Consider the following 20,392-nt stretch of genomic DNA (forward strand, 5'->3'; position numbering starts at 1 on the left):
TCCCCTCATGCCAGGGTATTAGGTGTAATCCTAGACTCCCATCTGTCCTTTTAGTCCCAAATTCAATCGCTGTCCAAATCTTGTAGACTTTACCTCCGCAACATCTCCAAGATACGGCCGTTCTTAACCTCGGAAACCACTAAGCAACTTAATCACTCCCTAGTTATCTCTGGCCTTGATTATTGTAACTCCCTTCTCATTGGCCTACCTCATTGCAGGCTATCCCCTTTTCAGTCTATCATGAATGCTGCTGTCAGACTCATCCACCTTACTAACTGTTCTGTATCAGCCATCCCTCTCTGCCAATCCCTCCACTGGCTTCCCATTGCCCAACGGATAACATTCAAAACATTAACAATAACATATAAAGCCATTTATAACTCTGCCCCAAATTACATCTCCGATCTTGTCTCCAAATATCACCCAAACCGTACTCTCTGCTCCTCGTACGACCTCCTGCACTCTAGCTCCCTTGTCTCCTCCTCCCATGCTCATCTCCAGGACTTCTCCAGAGCTTCCCCTATCCTCTGGAACTCTCTACCCCAATTTATCAGACTATCACCTTCTCTGCTCACTTTTAGGCGATCTCTGAAAACCTATCTCTTCAGGGAAGCCTATCCTGCCCTCAGCTAATAATGGAATCTTCTACTCTTCCAACCAGTCCAACCCCCACAGTTACTACCTTTTGTACCACTAGCCCCTCCCTCCTGGGATTGTAAGCTCCAAGGAGCAGGACCCTCCTATCCCTCTTGTATTGAACTGTATTGTTGCTGTATTGTCTCCTGTTATATTGTAAAGCGCTGAGCAAACTGTTGATATCCCCAATATCTTCCTTTTTTTGTCACTCACTCCTTACTGATCTCTGCTGCTAGAGTGAACTTCCAGTTAGGAAGGATAGAAACAAGGGGGGTGGACACTGAAAGGTTCAAAATGTGTTCGATAGCATCCAACAAAAAAATCCCAAAAAGTCTCAATAAATTCCCATATAAACTGGTGATATCTTCATACTTCCCAACAACTTCCAATCATTCTCTGAGAAGATTCTTCCTCCATAAAAGTGTTCAAAACGTGCCCCAAATAACCATTTGTCCATCCAGTGACCGCAATTCCTACTCTTACCCTCAGTAGGTGAACAGCTTGCTTTGTATAAATTGTTGATTATTGAGATCCTTCTTCCAAAAATCTTCCCAATAAACAAGACCCTCCGAGAGATGTAAATCATATATAGTGTAAAATTGTCAACACATAAACATCATATAATTTGAATCAGTGTTAAAACACCACACCAGTGATCACAAAACAGTGAGACAACCGAGTGATCCAGCACCTTACCAGATTGACAGGTAATGGAGGCTCTTCACCAAACAGACTCTTTCTCCAAAACTGTAATTTTCAGTACTCCAATGACAACGATGGCATATCCCAGAAGAACATATAGTCATCGCGTACCAACTTTTTAAAAAACTTCTTATTTTATTTAAAAAGCGCTTACATTTGCAGAGTAATCCACAGCATTTGCATCTCTCGTTAAGCCTGCTTTCCTTCTAGTGTGTATTACCAGTCCGGACCTCATCCAAAATGGCCACCACTATACTTCCCGCAACATCTGATGTCACTGACGCGTTTCATCATCACGACTTTTTCAAATGATGCGTCCGTCAGACTGCGGCCGGCTATATATGCACTGCCCCTCCTCTGACTACAATCACCATCTTACAAGAGGGAAGAGCGCCCTTCTACCACTCTCCACATCATCTAAATGATCTCAGCTGATCGTTAAGTGAACAAGGGGCGAACTAAATGATGACACTAAAGGTACTCAATGTTGCAGATCCTCCGACCTCTTGCCGACATCTAGTGGCGAGATGCCGAATCTCCAAATACAACTGCATACCATAGATAAAATCAAATGCATGAATGTACATACTCAAAACAGATATAAATGAATTAAATTAAATTAAATAAATTGCCTTTAATAAATTGCCTATAATAAATTGGAATAAAGAAGGGAAACTCGCATGCAAAATTATTATGACCATAGGACTAGTATCAGAAAGATGATAAAGGGTCCCTAATTATGTCCAAAAGGATATGAGTAACCATATGGACCCCAATCTACATGTACAGCATATCAATCCAAGAAAAAAAAGGGGGGGGCAATACACCCTATAGGGCAGCAAATCCTGATGTCTTAAGTACTACTATGTGTATGTGAGATACAAAACAGTGAATAATACTCTCCCTACACATTCCTAAACAAGTTGTAGAATACCAATCCCTCCAAAAAATCCCTCTTTTGCTATCGAACACATTTTGATTTTGGACTTCCTGGGTGGAAGTATTATCGTGGTGGCCAAGGGTATATTGTTGCTACTGATCATTTGTTATAGGAGGGTGTGGTCTATTCACAGGACACTGAAAGGTTACTTGAGCGCTTGCATCACAATACTTGGCCCATAATCCACTGATTGCACAGTGAATGTCGGTCCCACCCCAGGTCCCCCAGGTCAGATGAACATAGTGTCGCTCATCACACCCACCCACCCCATCCCATGCCTACCCATGTCACTCTCTTGATAGATCAGTGCATATTTTCCCTGTCACAAGCTGAAGTGCCTGGCACCATAGGTTTTACAAGATAATGGAGCCACCCACTAGACAGAAGTGGAGAGGCCAGAAACATCAAAAGCAGACAGCAAGCAAAGAGCAAACATGGTAGGTTCTGCAGTATGCTGCTATATATCCCATTTCAGATTGCGGGTTTAATAACACTTTAAAGTAATAGGTTAGCATACCTTCCAAACTTCTGAGACAGAAGAAAGGACTCCTTTTGTACAAAGTATGTGGACTTGCCACACCACAAGTTACACAGACTAAGAAGATTTAATATGCAAATAAATGATTAGCTAAACCAACAAGTGCTTTCAAGTTAGGATTTAACATGTGAAATGGGTGCATTAGTGTAGAGAAAGTTTTTCCTTATGGACAGAATCAATACTTTACTATTTTCACTCATTTTAGCAGCAAAAGATCTTTGCCAAAACTAACAGTGCCAGGTTACAGCAATGTAAACTACATACTGGGCTTAGTGGATTTAAAAAATCCATTTTAAAGTGGATTTTTTTATTTAAACCCTACTTAACTGGTAGTGAGTTCTGCACATTTCAGACACTCAACCACCAGGGGTGGACTGACCATTTGGAAACTTGGGCACTGCCCGAGGGCCCGGGGTCAGTAGGGGGCCCCATGAGATGCCCCTGGTACCTTTTTCATAGGCTTTTTTGAGTTTGGGCAAGGACACAGGGGCTCCATGATCCCCTATTGCACGGGGGCCCCATGAGTTGTCAGTCCGCCCCTGTCACCCACCCAGTGGATCCAGCATTGGCCAGCTGAGACCCCCTTCTCTTCTGGAAGTAATCTGCCCCACACCACTATGTTTTGGTGGGAAGTCATCGAGAGGCTACTGGCTGTTCCGGGTTCATCTGATGCACCTCCTGATGATTTTCTTCTTGAAGGAAAGGATTTGCCTCCTGAGATATGTGATGTGCATATCCTAGGAGGAAAATGGAAGATGGCAGGTGGGGCCATACAATTTAGTAATAAAAAAATGGTAATTAAATAAAAAGTGCTATTTGTACAGATCACCAGAGGAGGGATGGAGAAGAGGGATAATGTATTTGAGGGTAAAGATTCACTTTAAGTAGATTACTTCTGCTACCAGCACTAAAAGTATTTGGGGGAGTGAAAGAACACTGATAGCATGCTGTGTGAAAAGAAGGGGCAATTGGAGCTTATTCAAATGGGTACAGATGCCCATATAGTGTGCAGAACTGCATGTATCCATGCTCTTGAAAGTGACAAGTGTTTTCACCCAGTTTTGACCAGCAACCTATTAAAATTCAATGACAAGCTGGTAAACACAGCCTTACGGATCTCCCGCACATCCAAGCTTTACACCCATACAGGGATAGATGCATAGAAACTCTCAGAAGTGCAGGAAGATCTGTACAGCCGCTGTGTCTGTCAGTCTGTGGTTGATTTTTACCAGACTGCTGGCCACTACTGTAAAGAACGCGTGTGCCTCCTGGGCACATGAACATGACCCTTCTGCACATTGTACACTCCTCTGAGCCCGTGTCAACTTGTTGCTTTGTTCTGTTTAGGGAAAGCACATGTTCACTTTAGTGCAACCAGCAGCTTTTAGCACAAGTCTTGTTATCTGTGCGGTGAGTGTTTATGACCCTGCAACACCCTGCAGAAGATCATATGGTCAACGTCATGTGAAATAAAACAAACTTTGTAATGTAAAAAAAAAAAAAAAAATCTTGTCCTCCAAGAAGACTCCAAAACCCTTGTGTTTCTTTCACCAGTCAGGCAAAAAGAGAAAAAAACATGCTGTTCAGAATAAGTCTCCCTCACACAGACAGCGAGAAGCAAGACTGCTGAGCCAGCAGAAAGAGTTCATTTTAATCTTTTATGGCCCACTGGAAATAAACTTTACCGAATTCATTTTGTGCGCGTAATACACCAAAAAGAACAAGCTCTCTATTATTCTCTCAATCCCTGACTGCTTAGAGCTCTGAATCACGGTCATGTTTTTACCTCTTCCTATTGCTTCATTTATGCACCTCATAACTTTTTTCCCAGTTATTAGAGGTACATAAGCACATCTCCTTACTTCTGCAGGCTTGCACTTACATTCTTTAAAATAATTTAGACTCTAAATATTGGTAATTAATGTCACAAGGTCACCTAAAAGTGAGTTATTTATTAAAAAAGTTTAACATTGATTAGATTAAATGACTATAGACATGAATGCACAAAGAAAAGCTTCCATTTATTACATATTTGTATTTTCAGAATTGTCCCTAATGATCAAAGTTTTAAACATTTAACAAAAAAACTATTAATAGGAAGCTGAAATCTGTACTCCAGACAGATATGCTGTAAAATATACAAATCATTGCATTTAGGTGGTAAGTAATAATTCATCAAACATATTTTTTAATGCAATCTGTGTAAGTGCCTGAATTTGACTTGGGATTGCTGTCCCCTATACAGCACACTCTCACTGGAATAACTGGATCAACTGTGGGTATAGGATTATAACTTTTTTTTTTTAATGGTTGAACTGGATGGACTTTTGTCTTTTTTCAGCCAGACTAACTATGAATAGGAAAGTACTGGTAGCCAATCAGGTTTGCTCCATGCAAATGGGCTGACAAGGACTATGTCAATAGTAGTAGAGCAGGACAATGACCCCATCAGACTTCTGCTGTTCTATTACCATCCAGTTAGGTTGGGGGTGGAGAGCTAATGCTGTATCCCATAAATGTTAGTGGCACCATCCACTTGGCTGTTACACGAAGGGGGAAGGGGAAACTGTGTACATCTCAGAACCGGATGGGCAGAAATACTGTAATAAGTAAAACAGTTCCCATATATGTATTACATCAGTGCATTTAGCAGGCTGCCTGGAGTTAAGTTTGAACTACTGCATTTAGAAAAAAAAATACAATGTTTTAACAGACTGTTAAGGTGTTGCAGGAGGCTGTAACCAGAAGTGTGGCACCTCAGTAGGAACATATTTACCAAGAAAACTCTGACTGCAAAATCACTGATGTTACATCCAAGAGATAAAATATTTGTCCATGTGCATATTTGAGTTATTACTATAAATTTAACGTGAGAGTAGTTTTTCCATTTAACAAATATATTTTATGCCCTTGCTGTCCAATATTAAATTTTCACTGTAGTGGATTCTAACAACATTAATTGTCATATGAATTTACATATTGAAGGAGCACTGTACTAAAGCCAAATTACACAAGCACATGCACATGCACATGATACCTATTATATATTCTAGATAAAGTGTGTATTGCATTAAAACTGTGTAGTAAAAAGTTCATTTTATAAGACAAAACCACAGGTCAAGGTAAAATAAATATACAAAACACATCCTAAAGTAGAACATTCACAGTTATGGTAACATAAACTAATCATATGATAGATAACCGCATAAAACAATATAGGCTATGGAATGTATTTGTAAATGTCAACTTTTTCTGTAAAAATTACACTTGGCCTTGCCCACACGATAGTTATTGCATTGAAGAACCAATAGGAAAGAATTGGGTGTGCGACAAGATTTGTATATAAAGTCAGATGCCTATATCTATCTATTTATTGTTTACCTTTAGTTTTTACTGTGGTTTACATTTGTAGATTAAATGGTCAAACTGGACAACCCTAGTTTGTCACAGGTTTGTTTTAACAAATGTATTTTAATACACATTCAAATTAGCAACTTGCATGATAAATACATACTGTATTTCAAGTATACAATTCTGTGTATGTAAAAACCACACAAATTAGCATTTTCACTTGTCTAGCCTATACTGATGTACACCAGTGTCTGCATAAACTTGTTTCATTGTCTCCCTAGATGTGCATATACTTAATCCGGCAATAGATGGAGCGATTTTCCACAGGTTGCAGGAAAGAAAATTGCTCATTTCCCCCATCAACACTGACTGTGTTGAAGGGGGAATCAAGTGATTTGCTATCCTTTTCCTCCAATTGTGTTCTCCTGGCACAGGGGGGGGAGCCATCCCAGCCAAGAGAACACAGTAATTACTGCTAGAGGCTATAAAAGCCGCTAACAATAATCACATGTAAAATCTTACAGGCTGGTTGTACTGAAGTTGATTGATCGATCAACTTGTGTTCATTCAACCTTCCCATACATGGATTGAATCTCAGCCAGTCCCTGCTAAACTGGCCAAGATGCAAACTGTCTATGGCCGGCTTAAGACTGGCCATACGTTATGCAATTTTATTTCCTTTAACCACAGGTTGAAGGAAAGAAAACTGCTTGACTCTGCACTTCCATGGTCAAAAAAAGTATAAGGTTGACTGCATTTTCACATTCTAGCGCTGAACTCCAAACTAGTGAAAGAGTAACCCTTATAGTCAAGCCCCCTCGGCACTTCAAGAATTAAATGCTTGTTTTGTTTAGAGGAATAGGAAAAAAAGGTTTCCTCTTTTTCAGGATTCCTCCTGTTTAGAAGACTGGTCTTCTCTTCTCTTCTTTGCCTGACTGGTTACAGCTCTCTGACGTCATTATGCACAATGCAGGACCATTGGTCCGATGTTGTATGTGAGGATGCTGAGGTTCTGCCCATATTCCAGCAGAGCAAAAGGGGGAGCGAACGTCTAGGGAAGTGACAAAAAAGATTTCAACCTTACTTATCATCCCCAAGACAAAACAAGCAGTTAGCTTCTTATATCTCAAGACCAGTGCACTACAAGTCCAATCTCTAGTGATGAGCACACTGGTCCAAAAACAAGGCAAATCAGCAAGTTCCACATTTATGACTCTCTTGAATATGTATTAGATTTTCCCTTTCTGCATACAATCTCATAATCTCACAATCTGCACACGGAAATACTCAAGCAAATCAACAATCATTGAATAAGCAGACCTCCTAATTTGATCATCACTGTCCAATTGCATGTACCTGTTACCTTTTTGCCAGGTATTCTTTAAGCATCGAGGGATTAAAGAAGGTGGTACTTTCTTCAGTGCACACATAAATATGAAATTGTAATATTGTTAGGCGAAGTTAATGACAATAAACATGGATATGTTGGTATTTGGCAACAATGGCAGTAAGTATTCTGTTTTTATGAAGACATTGCTCACCAGACTTAGCCAAAGGTGAACATAGAGAAGACAGTTTGCCAGTGTGGCGTTTTTATAAGCTAGGAAGACTAAGGTTTCGTTCACACTATACATGCAGAAAATCTGATGTAGAATAATGCACAGATTTCACGTGCAGAGACACCAATTTACATCACTTTTCATGCGCGCTTCAATTAGTTTTATACATGTTGCAGATTCCTACACAGAAAAAATCTGTATGTGATACCAGTGTTGTGGTGTGAACAGGGCACATAGAGAACAATTGATTTTGTTGTGTCCTTACAGAACACATGCAGAAAAAGTGACGTCTTTCTCTTTGGTGTGAATGAGCCCTAAAGTGCTCCTGTTTCTAAACTTGGAGAGAGAGCAACACAGGGTGCTTGGTGCCTGTACATCTCACCGTTCAATAATATCTGTAGCCACTTTAAATTTGGTGACATATTCAGATGTGGACTGATGTGTAGTGCAAACTCCTGCTTATTTTTAAGAAGCATGAAAAAAAGTAAGGTTAGAATGAGCAATACTTTTGAATAAAAGAAACAAAGTCAACCTAACACCTTTACAAAGAAAAGTGATAAAAGGTTATGAAGTAACGTTTAAAAGTTCTTCTTATGCATGTTAACATTAACTGGCAGGAAAGTACTTTAGAATTCTCTGGACATCCATAAATAGGATGTTTGACGTAGAGAAATTTAAAATACACATGTGGATTTTCCTGGCTAGTATACAGCCCCAAAATGATCTTTTGTACATTGAAGGAATAATTAACAAAAGCTTACACCCTGGACTAATGTTTATAATGGACACACTCCAAGAGATTCCTTAAAAAAATTGCAAAACGTGAATGAATTATATGTGTTTGATACTATGTGAATTTTGGTAAATCAGAGCTACACATTGCCTACACTGACCATATGAAGTTGTTCTTCAAAATAGGAAGGTTCTAATCAGAGAATTACTCCTGGATAGGGTAATGGAAGAGAGGAGGGGGAGACAGGTGCAGAAGTCTGATTCCAGGGAACACAATAGGGATCAGATGGGTTTTCAGCTTGTTTGATCCTTGAGAATGCTAGTTCAGGGCTGTCATGCACTGTACAACAGAAACTGGGTCACCATCTGATATGTCCATCAGAGCCAGACTGGGAGACTGTCAGATATGGTATCCTTTATTTCATTTGACAACAGTGAATTTCACAATTCATGAAACATTTTCAAACTAATGAAATTGGCCTAGTATGGTTTAATCTTAAGAGTAAACCAGACGTATTTCCATATTTTTATATTGAAGCTTCCTCAAACCATTGTGATTCTTTGGACAATTAAAGACTGTTACTCATGTAATATCTCAAAACACTGAAATTCGGTCTAAAAATGTGCAATGTCTTATTTTCTCACAATTCTTAAAAAAACATTGTTTGAAGTGCTCCCATCAATATATTGTACTCAATTGTGGTAACTTTCAAGGTCTGTAGACAATAAAAAAACACTAGTATGTTCTCACAAACACCAAAACTGTGCCTTCCAACGATAATAAAGTAAAAGCATTATGTCTATAACATTTATTTGGTGAACTATGAAAAGAATGCGAAGAGCAATGCTGGTGTAAAACAATGTAGTATTTTTTGGTCCTGGTCTAGATACTAAAGTCAGAGACCACAAGTGTTCCAGATTATAAATATTGATCTATCATTTAGTACTGCAGTATATAGGAAGTTCCTATACTACCTAGTATTTGCAGACAAAGGTGTATTGATGACTTTTGGTACTGGTTACTTTTAGGAAAAGAGGAGATAACCAGTTTATGAAATAAAAGGTCAATGAACGAGGGCAGTACTTCAGTTAACAGTTATGCATTGTTGATACACTGGGAGTTTTGTAAATTATTTTTCATCATTGATATACTCCCTTCTGAAATCATCTCCTTGTCTGCCTGGCTTCTAAATTCTACCTAGTAGACATAGGGTAATGAGATCACAGCAGTGAGAAAATGTCATCTGGCTCTATTTTGACTTGTTCTGTGCTTAAGCAGCTATAATTTTCAGAAGGCCTTTATAGCACAGTGGATGTAATCATCTGATAAAGGAGGCACTTACAAAAGACGGGGGATGAAAGGATTGTGCATTTAAATTGACACTGTAAAGGCTTCCAGTCAGCAGCTAGTAGAACCTTATTTGTTGTGAGCTGTCTTACAGGATGCAGGGTAAGCGATGCTTGCTGGTACGACATACTGAGCACAATGTGATCAGCAAATACACCAAAATATAGTTATCTATATCCTTGCTCGTAGAACTCTTAAGTTCTGTTTAACAATTTGTTTTTTATAATGATATTTCTGCAATTTATGGTACTGAGAACAATGAGAACATCTCAAAATTTTCCATGTTCATTGTTTAGCAAAGCTTATAACCAGCTGAATTATAAAGGCCCACACAGAACAAAAGTTGGCAACAAGCAACCTAAAATTTGTAGACAATGGGCTACTATAGAAAACCCAGAGCAGCCTAAAAACTATTCTATATTGGCTGATTTGCTAACTTCGGAAAAAAAAATCAGTTAAGGCTAACAAAATGCAATTTTAACTAATTTTCATATGTAATCAGCTTGCAGTGATTCACAGTCAGGAGTACACAGAGTGCTGTCTGCTTTATGGCTGAAAATTAAGTCTGGGTACATGGCTGAATTCCAGACAGTCTGAACCTCTGCGGATCACTCTGTCGGCATTCAGGTGTCTCCAACATACTGGGTGATGGAAGGGGTGGGGGGGTGGGGTGAAGGCAGACGGTAACACTAAACAGACAAAGAAACAGGAGGGAGCTAGACTATGTGGATGGAAGTATCCATTCTTCTTCCTGAAACAGCAAGCGCTTAAATGACACATTTTTTTAGGCTAGATACACAAGCATTTTCACATTCTCAGTTCACTTGTCATATAAAGGCATGTATAAAGAAACATACACAGACATATATATATATATATATTTACAACATGTATTTACAATATGGGCATCCATACAATATACCCATAGATTTTTTTTTAATCTGTGTGTATAATATGCGTCTATTCTATTGGATTGCATATATATATATATATATATATATATATATATATATATATATATATATATATATTAGCATGCATAAATTCATAGCTACATGCTCAAAAACTGAACACCTATATCATGGCACAAAACTCTACACACCAGATTAACTCCATATATATTACATCATATAGTCCATCTCTTTACTCTACACATTATATGTTATTTCTATATGATCATTTTCATTATTGCTCAATGCAGCCACTCCCTAAATTTCATCATACAAGTACATAGATGTGCTCTGACATATAAATAATGATGTCCCACTCACGTTGCACTGTAAGGATGTTTCATAATTGTAAATGTATGCATCAACCAACATTCTTTGAACGTTAATAGAAGCATCCTGCAAATAGTGTGTAAAAAGTAATTTTCTTTTCTAAAATCACACCTTGTAATTTAAAGAGCTGGGATATACTGTGTTTAAACCATCACTGACCAAATACACTACTTTCTGTTCTGAGGCCCAAATTTTAAACCTTTTACTTAATGATGCTGAGTAAAGATTCTTTCTTTCTTTCCTTCTCTGTCACTCTCACTCTCCTTCCTTCTTTCTTCCTCTCTCTCTTCTTTCTCACTCTCCTTCTTTCTCTCTCTCCTTCTTTCTTTCTTTCCCTCATTTTCTCTCTCTCCTTTTTCACTCTCTCTTTTTTCTCACTTTCACACACTCTCTCCTGTCTTTCTTTCTTTCTCTCTCTCTATCCTTCTTTCTTTCTTTCCCTCTCTTTCTCTCTCCTTTCTCACTCTCTCTCCTTTCTCTCTCTCTTCATCTTTCTTTCCCTCTCTCTCCTCTCCTTTTTCACTCTCTCTTTTTTTCTCACTTGCACACTCTCTCTCCTGTCTTTCTTTCTTTCTCTCTCTCTCCTTCTTTCTTTCTTTCCCTCTCTTTCTCTCTCCTTTCTCACTCTCTCTCCTTCTTTCTCTCTCTCTTCATCTTTCTTTCTTTCCTTCCCTCTCTCTCCTCTCCTTTTTCACTCTCTCTTTTTTCTCACTTTCACACACTCTCTCTCCTTCTTTCTCTTTCTTTCTTTCTTTCTTTCTTTCTTTCTTTCTTTCTTTCTCTCTCACTCTCCTTCTTCCCCTCTCCTTTTTCACTCTCTCTCCTTCTTTCCCTCTCCTTTTTCACTCTCTCTCCCTTTTTCTCACTCTCATACACTCTCTCTCCATCCTTCTTTCTTTCTCTCTCTCTCTCCTTTCTTTCTTTCCCTCTTTTTCTCTCTCTCTCCTTTTTTCTCACTTACACACTCTTTCTTTCTTTCTTTCTTTCTTTCTTTCTTTCTTTCTTTCTTTCTCTTTCTCTCTCTCCTTCTTTCTTCCTATCTCTCTCTTTCTTTATTTATTTCCCCCTTTCTTTCTTTCCTCTTTCTTTCTTTCTTTCTCTTCTTTCTCATTCTTTATTTCCCCCTTTCTTTCTCTTCTTTCTCATTCTTTCTTCCTTCCTTTCTCTCCCTCTCTTTCTCCTTCTTCCTTTCTTTCTCTCCTTCTTTATTTATTTCCCTTTTTCTTTCTCTCTTTTTCTTTCTTTCTTTCTTTCTTTCTTTCTTTCTTTCTTTCTTTCTTTCTCCCCCCCCCCTTACTTCTTTCTTTGCTTACTGTGAAAGGCACTTTACAATTCTACAATTAATTACTTTATAATCATTATATTATTGCGTTGTTGATGATGTCAGGAGTATATAATTTCAGTGAACGTCACCCCTTCATATAAAACATTACCTTAGATGATACTAATCATTGTCCTAAAAGACACAACATTCTCTTATTCTGCTCTCTTGTGTGTCATCAACTTCATTCATTGAGATCTACTATAATATACATGGATACTATACTTGTTGATAGGTTGTTTAATTGGGATTGGAAAATGATCAGTTCACTTTCATGAGGATATGCAGAAAGTTTTTTTTTCTTTAAATGACCAGAGTATCTAAGAAACACATGAGTTATTCCTGTTGAACCGAATATCAAGAAATCTGATTCAGCTAAACGTGCAGATTCCACCCATTATACAAAAGTACAGTATGTTTCTGTGCAAGAATAACAAAAACAAGCAGAGTATAGACAATGAGACCTATTAACACAGTAACACAATCCACTGATTTACTAAATGAAGGTATAATCATTACCCTATTAATTGTACCATAAAATAATATACTGCAAGGAAACTATTAAGCTTTTGGTTTTGTGTGTTTTGTATAATCGGTCAGCTTGGCAGCAAAGCAGTTAATATGCCAGACATTCCATTTGCTTTATTGACATTTTCCTTCTGTAAAGGAGATGACTTGGCACAACAGTGTCATTTAGGGAACTCCTTTTCTAATGATATCACATGAAAGAAAGGCAATATATCATGCATTCTTATTATTTCTAAAGAGAAGACAATAAAGGGCACACTTACAGGATATGGCCACGTTTCTGTCCAGACATTCCTGATCTTCAGAGGCTCTAGAGAGGCAGATGAAAACACACAGTCTGCAGGAGACTGAGATTGTGCATCTCTTAGAGCTGCAGACCTTACATGAACTGGGGATTTTTTTTTCCTGTCTTCTGAAAAGGCAGCAGAGTGAAAGGAGGGGTGGAGGTGAGCACGTGACGCACTCCCTGCTTCAACATTGGCTAAAATGGCAGACATTAGGCCAGCAGGATTGGCCAAGTTAAAAACTCTGTGCCTCAGGGGATCCTCCTATTTGGCTTTTTTTTTTTCCTCTGTGTTGAAGAATGACTGAAGGAATTTTTTCAATGTGGAAGTTTCACTTGCACAAAAATTGCAACAGTTTAACAGATGGCTGCCTGGGAAAAAAGGGTTAAAGGCTTCTCTCAATGCTATTTCTTCTGACTAGGTGACAGAAAGCTGAGGATATTTGCAGGTTGTAGAGATCACACTGAAGCAAGTGACTGAGACTGAGAAAATGTTCTTGTAAAGCTGTTTCCTCTCTCAATAAAATTGTCACAACAATTGTCTGCTGGCTGATTTACAGCACAAGGAGGGAGGATAGCCGACTGCCATGGTGTACCTGCTTCAAGGCTGTCTGGAGAAGGGGCCTAGCTTTATTGGCACCTGTCTGACAGAAGGCTTTGTGGGCTGATGTGCTGAGATTTGTCACATCTCCACAGCAAATAGAAGCTTTGACTTTGTATTTACAAACATCAGTTCCTGCTGGGGCCTTTCTTTTCCTGTTGTAAGCTGGAGGTCATTGAATTGCTTTTGTTGTCTACAGTTCTTTGTGTGCATTGTAACCCCAGAGCTGCCATTAGGAAGTGAGGTGGAGAAGATGTGCTGTGTACCAAAGTAACGGCTTTTTTACTGCTGGTTTATAAAAAATGGGTTTTAATAACACTCCAGGATGTAAAATAGTCAAGTATCAAGAGATTATTAGAACACAGATGTGATAGCGGTGATTGGGTTTAACCACTTGCCCTCCTGAGGATTTACTCCCCCTCCCTTGATGACCAGGCCATTTTTTGGCATTATGGTGCTGCGTTACTTAAAGTGACAATTGCGCGGTCATGCAGCGCTGCACCCAAATTAATTTTACATCCTTTTTTCCCACAAATAGAGCTTTCTTTTGGTGGTATTTGATCACCTGTACGTTTTTAATTTTTTTGCGCTATAAAAAAAACCCGACAATTTTCAGAAAAAAACTATATTTTTTATTTTTTGCTATTAAACATGTCCAGTAAAAAAAATGTGAAAATCAAATTGCGTCACAAATTTAGGTCAAAATTTATTCTGCTATATGTCTTTGCTAAAAAAAAATCCCAATATCTGTAAATTAATTGGTTTACGTGAACGTTATAGTGTTTACAAATGATGGTATATATACTGGGATTTTTATTTTTTATTAATAATGGAGGTGATCAGCAACACCGCCGGACATTCAGACACTACGGGGAACTGACTTGGTGTCACTGACATCCCCAGTGACACCAATACAGTAATCAGTGCTAATAAAAAGCACTGACACTGTACTAATGGCACTGGGCAAGAAAGAGTTAACATGTGGGGCAATCAAAGGGTTAACTGTGTACTGTGTGTTTGTGCTTTTCTGTAAGCACACTGCTTTGCATGGTTCTGCTATGCAAAGCCATGCATAGCAGTGTTCAGGAGCTGACAGGAGAGAGATCTGTATTGTTTACTTATTGTTTACTTACTTTCCGTCTGTAATGCTCCTTGATCACTGGGTGCCGGTGAGTAATCACCAGGACCCGATGATTGACAGCCAAGGCTGCGAATAGTGGCGTGGGTAGGGCGCGCGCATGGCTCGCACACGTCCCCTACTCGAAAAAGCAAAATCACATATATATATATGTGATTTTGAGAACCCGTGGCGCCGTTTAGCAGTATTACTGCTGTAGGGTGGGCAGGAAGCGATTCATTTTTTAAGCAAAGCAAACACAACATGTGAATAGGTCTGTAAGCTTACTATTTTATTTAGTGACAGGTGTTTTGATTGACATTCAGAGTGCTTTAAAAAAGTACGTCCAATGCCACATTTTATAGGAAGTGTAAACGAGCCCTTAGTGCCCGGTCACACTGGTGCAATTTGGGAATTGCAATCGCACCCGAAATTGCATTCAATGAACGTGAATGTTAGTGTCTTAACATTTGCGATTTGCTGCAGCGTGATTTCTAAAGTAGTTCTTGCATTACTTTTTCTGCAGCTTTGTTGTGATTTCACATACATAGAATACAATGGAAATTGCACTGCAAATTGCAAGAAATCGTTGAAAATCTTCACAAGTAGCAGTGAAGTCTTCTGAAATCGCGCTGAAATTGCACACAAATTTTAAATCGCAGCAGTGTGACCGGTGACTTAGAGCAGTGTTTCTCAGCCTTTTTTCAGTCAAGTCACCCTTTCCAATTATGGACAGTCTTGAGGCATCCCATTTTAAAATGTTAAAATCTATTCTAATAATTTTATATAGCGCAGCAACATCCACACATGTAGCACACCCAACATTAGAGGTGATTTATTCTTCCAAAGCAAATACACTTTTGCACACTGGTACTGACTAGTATTCCAGGGTTTCTCTTCTCCTTCAGTTTTCCTCCATCACTAAGCTAATATGACCCCAGTACTGACAGAGAGGAGCAGGGGAATGTCAAAGTAGGATGCTGTGCAGCCAGCTAATATCCTCCTTATCGACTCATTATGTCATTGGTTGTCAGGACGCTGGTGGCTAGAAGGTCTTAATAGTGCACAATGAAAACCTGTGGCTTTGTGTAACTAAAAGGCAGGCTTGTTCCACCCGCAGGCTTGTATACAAGTACTGGGCAATTTTTAGACATTTTGCCAAAGCACCCCTGAAGAAGACCTCAAGGCACCCCTGAAGAAGACCTCAAGGTACCCCAGAGTGCTTGGGCACCCTGGTTGAGAAAGGCTGACCTAGTGTGTGATGTGATAGACTGATAACAGAAAAAAGACCAAGTGGTCTGTATAGTCTGCCCCAAATATATATAAACAGGGGTTAGACAAAAAAATAGAAACAATACAAGATTTTCTGGTGTGAATGTTTTGTGTTGAAAGTGGAAGTGTTGTAACATTCTTTTGTTTCTGGTGTGTGATGAGACACCTGGCTAACAGGTGAGAAGCCTCACTTGTGCCATTCACTGCATGTGCTGCTAGTAATATGGAGTCATGTCAGAGCTTACTGAGCTTCAAAGAGGGCAAATTGTTGATGCCCGCTTAGCAGGTGCCTCTGTGACTGAAGTTGCCAATTTATTTGCTATGTAGAAAGATACATTATCAAAGGTTATGATGGCATATACAGTTTCCGGGAACACGTCGTCTGATAAGCATAAACGTAGTGCCGACTGAGATTGAGCTCTGCAGTCACTTTTGTGACAGTTGTTATCTTATTCCGAGTCATAATCCTGTGCAATGTCCTTTTGTAACTTTCGGTCAGTTGACCATGTCGACCTCACTTATGTTGACAGGATCAAACTCATGTGATCAGTACACACACATATATATATTCCCATAAAGTGAAAAAGTCCCCATAAACTGTCAATACAGTCTGATGAATAAATCATGCTTCCCAGTGCACTCTTCCTACAGGTATATGAAGCCAAAGTCCCACTGCTATACAGCCTTATTAACAGGCCCGAACTGAGATAAGAAATAGGCCAGGGCATTTCAGACTGAGCAGCCCCTATCCCGGGGACCCTTTCCTTGGAGCATGGTAGCGGAATGCCAGGGCTCGATCGCAAGAGCGACCTTTGCGACCCTGGTAGTTCCGCCACTAGAGTCAGTAGATTTTATTTTTATTTATTTTTTCACACTTTTATATTTTCTTACTTTTTTGTAGGAGAGTAAGAAGAAAGGAAGAAAGAAACAGAGAATGAGAGAAGGAAAGAAAGAAAGAAAGAAAGAAAAAATGGGGCAAGAAGACACAAGGCTGGTGGGGAGTGTGGGCGGGGCAGACACAGGTAGAAAGGGCAGGAGGAGGAACTTTCTCTCTTCTCTCCTGTCTGTGGTGGGCGGGGAACTGTCAGCACTGGGGACAGAATATGCTGACAGATCCCCCGCAGCAGCTGCAGGGAGGGGGGAACCCGGCTGCAGCGCTGAGGGGGATGAGGGGGGGATGGCCACCGGGAGGGAACATACAGGAGCCCACGGCATGCAGAAGATGGATAGGAGGGGCAGCCGGGTGGCATATAGAGGAACAGAGAAATGCACCACAGTCTGGTTCTTCTATGTGCCACCTGGCCGCCCCTCCTATCAAATGCCCAGTGTGCCCTATAGCCAATCCGGCCCAGGTTATGAACAGGTTGTGCGCTACCAAATTGCATTCTTCCTACAGGGAAGTGAAACCAAAATTCCGGTGCTGTAAGAACTCATTAAACCACTGTGTCACACCTCAATCCTGAGTAAGGATATACACTCACCTCCAAATTATGACCTATGGACTAAATAGGTCTAGAAGCCCACCTTCTGGGGATAATGTTATAAGGCCTCTCAATGGTCCTGGACTCTCTTCTCATGCACCGTCTTTGAATGGATCACTGTATCTTTACAATCCTGCTGCACCACTGTTTCCACTCTGTGGGATGAACTCAATGCCACATACTGTAGGAGCCATAATAGTGTAGTATTCACTGTACCATTAAATCTAATAAAAAGATTACACTCACAGTTAAAATAAACATCTCACAATGAACAGAAACAGTGTTCCAAGATAACACACTGCAAGTACCACCGCACTTCTGGTCCTCAATCCTTACATCACCTGTTCCTTTTTGCCAGCTTGGCCCAGAAAAAAAAACTATTTAAAGTGAAAGCAAACCTGGAATTCTCTTTTATGGCTCAGAAGTTTCATCCTGTTTTTTTGCTGCATCTGCATCCACCTCAAAGATGCATGCAGGCAGCCCAAAAAAGTGGATGTAGATACAGCAACTGCACAGACACAGATGAATGTCAAAATCTGACATGCAGGCAGGAGTGGGTGCATGGCTCTGAACGCAAACACTTCCCATTTAGATCCCAGTCCTGTCCACATGTCAAATTTTGACATGTGACTGTTTCTGTGCAGCAGCTGCATCTGCATCTGCATCCACCTTTCTGAGCTGGATGAAGCTGCATGCAGCTCCAAGGTGGATGCAGAAGCAGCAAAAATCATCTCTGCACTGAGGATGAATCTTCTGAGACCTAAAAGAGAATTCCAGGTTTGCTTTCATTATAAAATAGTTCATTTGGGCCAAGCTGGCAAAAAATGAATTATTTTTTGAGTGACTATAATATTTTTGGAGGACATTGTTTTATATTTTTATAATGGAATTTGGACATTTTTGCGTTATTTTATTATTTTTTGCACTGGTTTGATTTTGATAGAAAGCATATTATTTTCTCAAATTACTACACTTTTTGGGGTGAAAGTGTTTATATGCGTTTTGGGATTTTTGTACTATATTAGTGAAGGGGATACCGTACATAATTTTTGAAAAAATGAATTATTTTCATGCCAGGACACAGTGCTACTTACTGTATGTAGCTAATTCTACTACAGTTCGTTACAGATTAAGCTGTACTTTAAAGAGGAATACCAGGCATGGATATTTTTTACATAGTTACATTGATCTAGTCTGGACCAATGTAACTTCTGTATGTATATACCTTACCTGGCTGACACCCCTGGATGCTGTAAATCACTGAAGTAGATATCCTTACTCTAGAGATTTTCATTTACTATCAGGTCCTGTGCCAAGCAGCTGCCCTGCTGTTTTCTGAACACAGCATGGGAGCCATTCAGAGATGGCTTTGAATTTTCTGAATGAATGCAAAGCATTCTATGACTGGATGAGGTGGAGACAGGGGCGGGGTCAGTAGGGGGTCCTATGAGATGCCCCTGGTACCTTTTTCATAGGCTTTTTTGAGTTTGGGCAAGGACACAGGGGCCCCATGATGCCCTATTGCCTGGGAGCCCCATGAGTTGTCAGTCCGCCCCAGGGTGGAGAGGTGTCATTCTCTCTATCTGCAGCATGGTAGCCACTTTACACAGGATTCAGAAGCTAGTGGAGATCACTGGAGTAGCGGTGTCTAATTCTTTCAGCTTCCAGGAGCATCGTTCAGTTAATGTATATGCATAGTTACACTGGTCTTAGCTGAACCAATGTAACTATGTATTAAATATCCATATCTGGAATTATTTTATTCTGATTGCTAGCTCTTTGAGCAATCAACCGCTTTACTGCCTTTGTTCCTTTTATTTTTTCTCTTTCAATTTATTTTGTGGTTGATTTGAGGTCATTTGTCACTTTTAGCTGCAACTTTTTTTTTTCTGCTGCAAGGCTTTAAAATATGCACTGCCAGGGTACACTGTCATTGAGACTGTCTACGAAAATCATACTGTTTCATAACACTATGTACAGCTTTAAGGCATCCCTTGAGCATGTTATTTCAAGGATTTGTGTATTTTCAATGTCACCCTCGAAGCTGCCTAAAAAGACTTATGTACAATATTTATTTAAAACATTTTTTGCATTAATAGATGTCCTCCCTATCAGTGACCAACTTTCCATGCCTTTTCCTGACAGTAGTTTGCCTATTGGCAATAAAAAATTGGACACAATTTAACAAGATTCCCTCCCCATAGACTCAATGCATTAAAAATGGTATTTACTCAAGAGATAAAGTCCCGAGAAGGGCAACCAAGCTAAAAAGGGGACTGGATGACTTCAGTTATGAGGAACAACTACAAACAATAAACTGATTCTCTGTGGAGAAGAGGTGCTTAAGAGGGGAATTGATCACTATACAAAAATCTTTGAATGGTGACTCTAGCATTGGGAGGAATCTACACTGCTCAAAAAAATTAAAGGAACACTTTTTAATCAGAGTATATCATCAAATCGATTAAACTCTTGGGATATTGATCAGGTCAGTTAAGTAGCAGAGGGGGTTGTTAATCAGTTTCATCTGCTTCGGTGTTAATAAAATTAACAAGGGGTGCACTAGATGGGCAACAATGAGACAACCCCCAAAACAGGAATGGTTTTACAGGTGGAGGCCACTGACATTTTTTTCCCTTTTAATGTTTTCTGACTGTTTTTCACTAGTTTTGAATTTGGCTAGGGTCAGTGTAACTACTGGTA

At 39.5% G+C, this 20,392-nt stretch overlaps 1 long non-coding RNA gene across 1 annotated transcript in view; it reads right to left on the reverse strand.

The window, feature by feature from the left end:
• LOC149453159 (uncharacterized) overlaps positions 1 to 13,335 on the reverse strand; it is a 107,331-nt gene extending 93,996 nt beyond the window's left edge. Inside the window, exon 1 of the long non-coding RNA XR_016314731.1 lies at positions 13,199 to 13,335. This is a non-coding gene — a long non-coding RNA (uncharacterized LOC149453159). The remainder of the gene's footprint in view (positions 1 to 13,198) is intronic.
• Positions 13,336 to 20,392: the final 7,057 nt, after the last annotated feature.

This window comes from Staurois parvus, unplaced genomic scaffold (genome assembly GCF_062004578.1).
Source record: "Staurois parvus isolate SC_StPar_1 unplaced genomic scaffold, SC_StPar_1.0 ptg000450l, whole genome shotgun sequence".
NCBI classification, from domain to species: Eukaryota; Metazoa; Chordata; class Amphibia; order Anura; family Ranidae; genus Staurois; species Staurois parvus.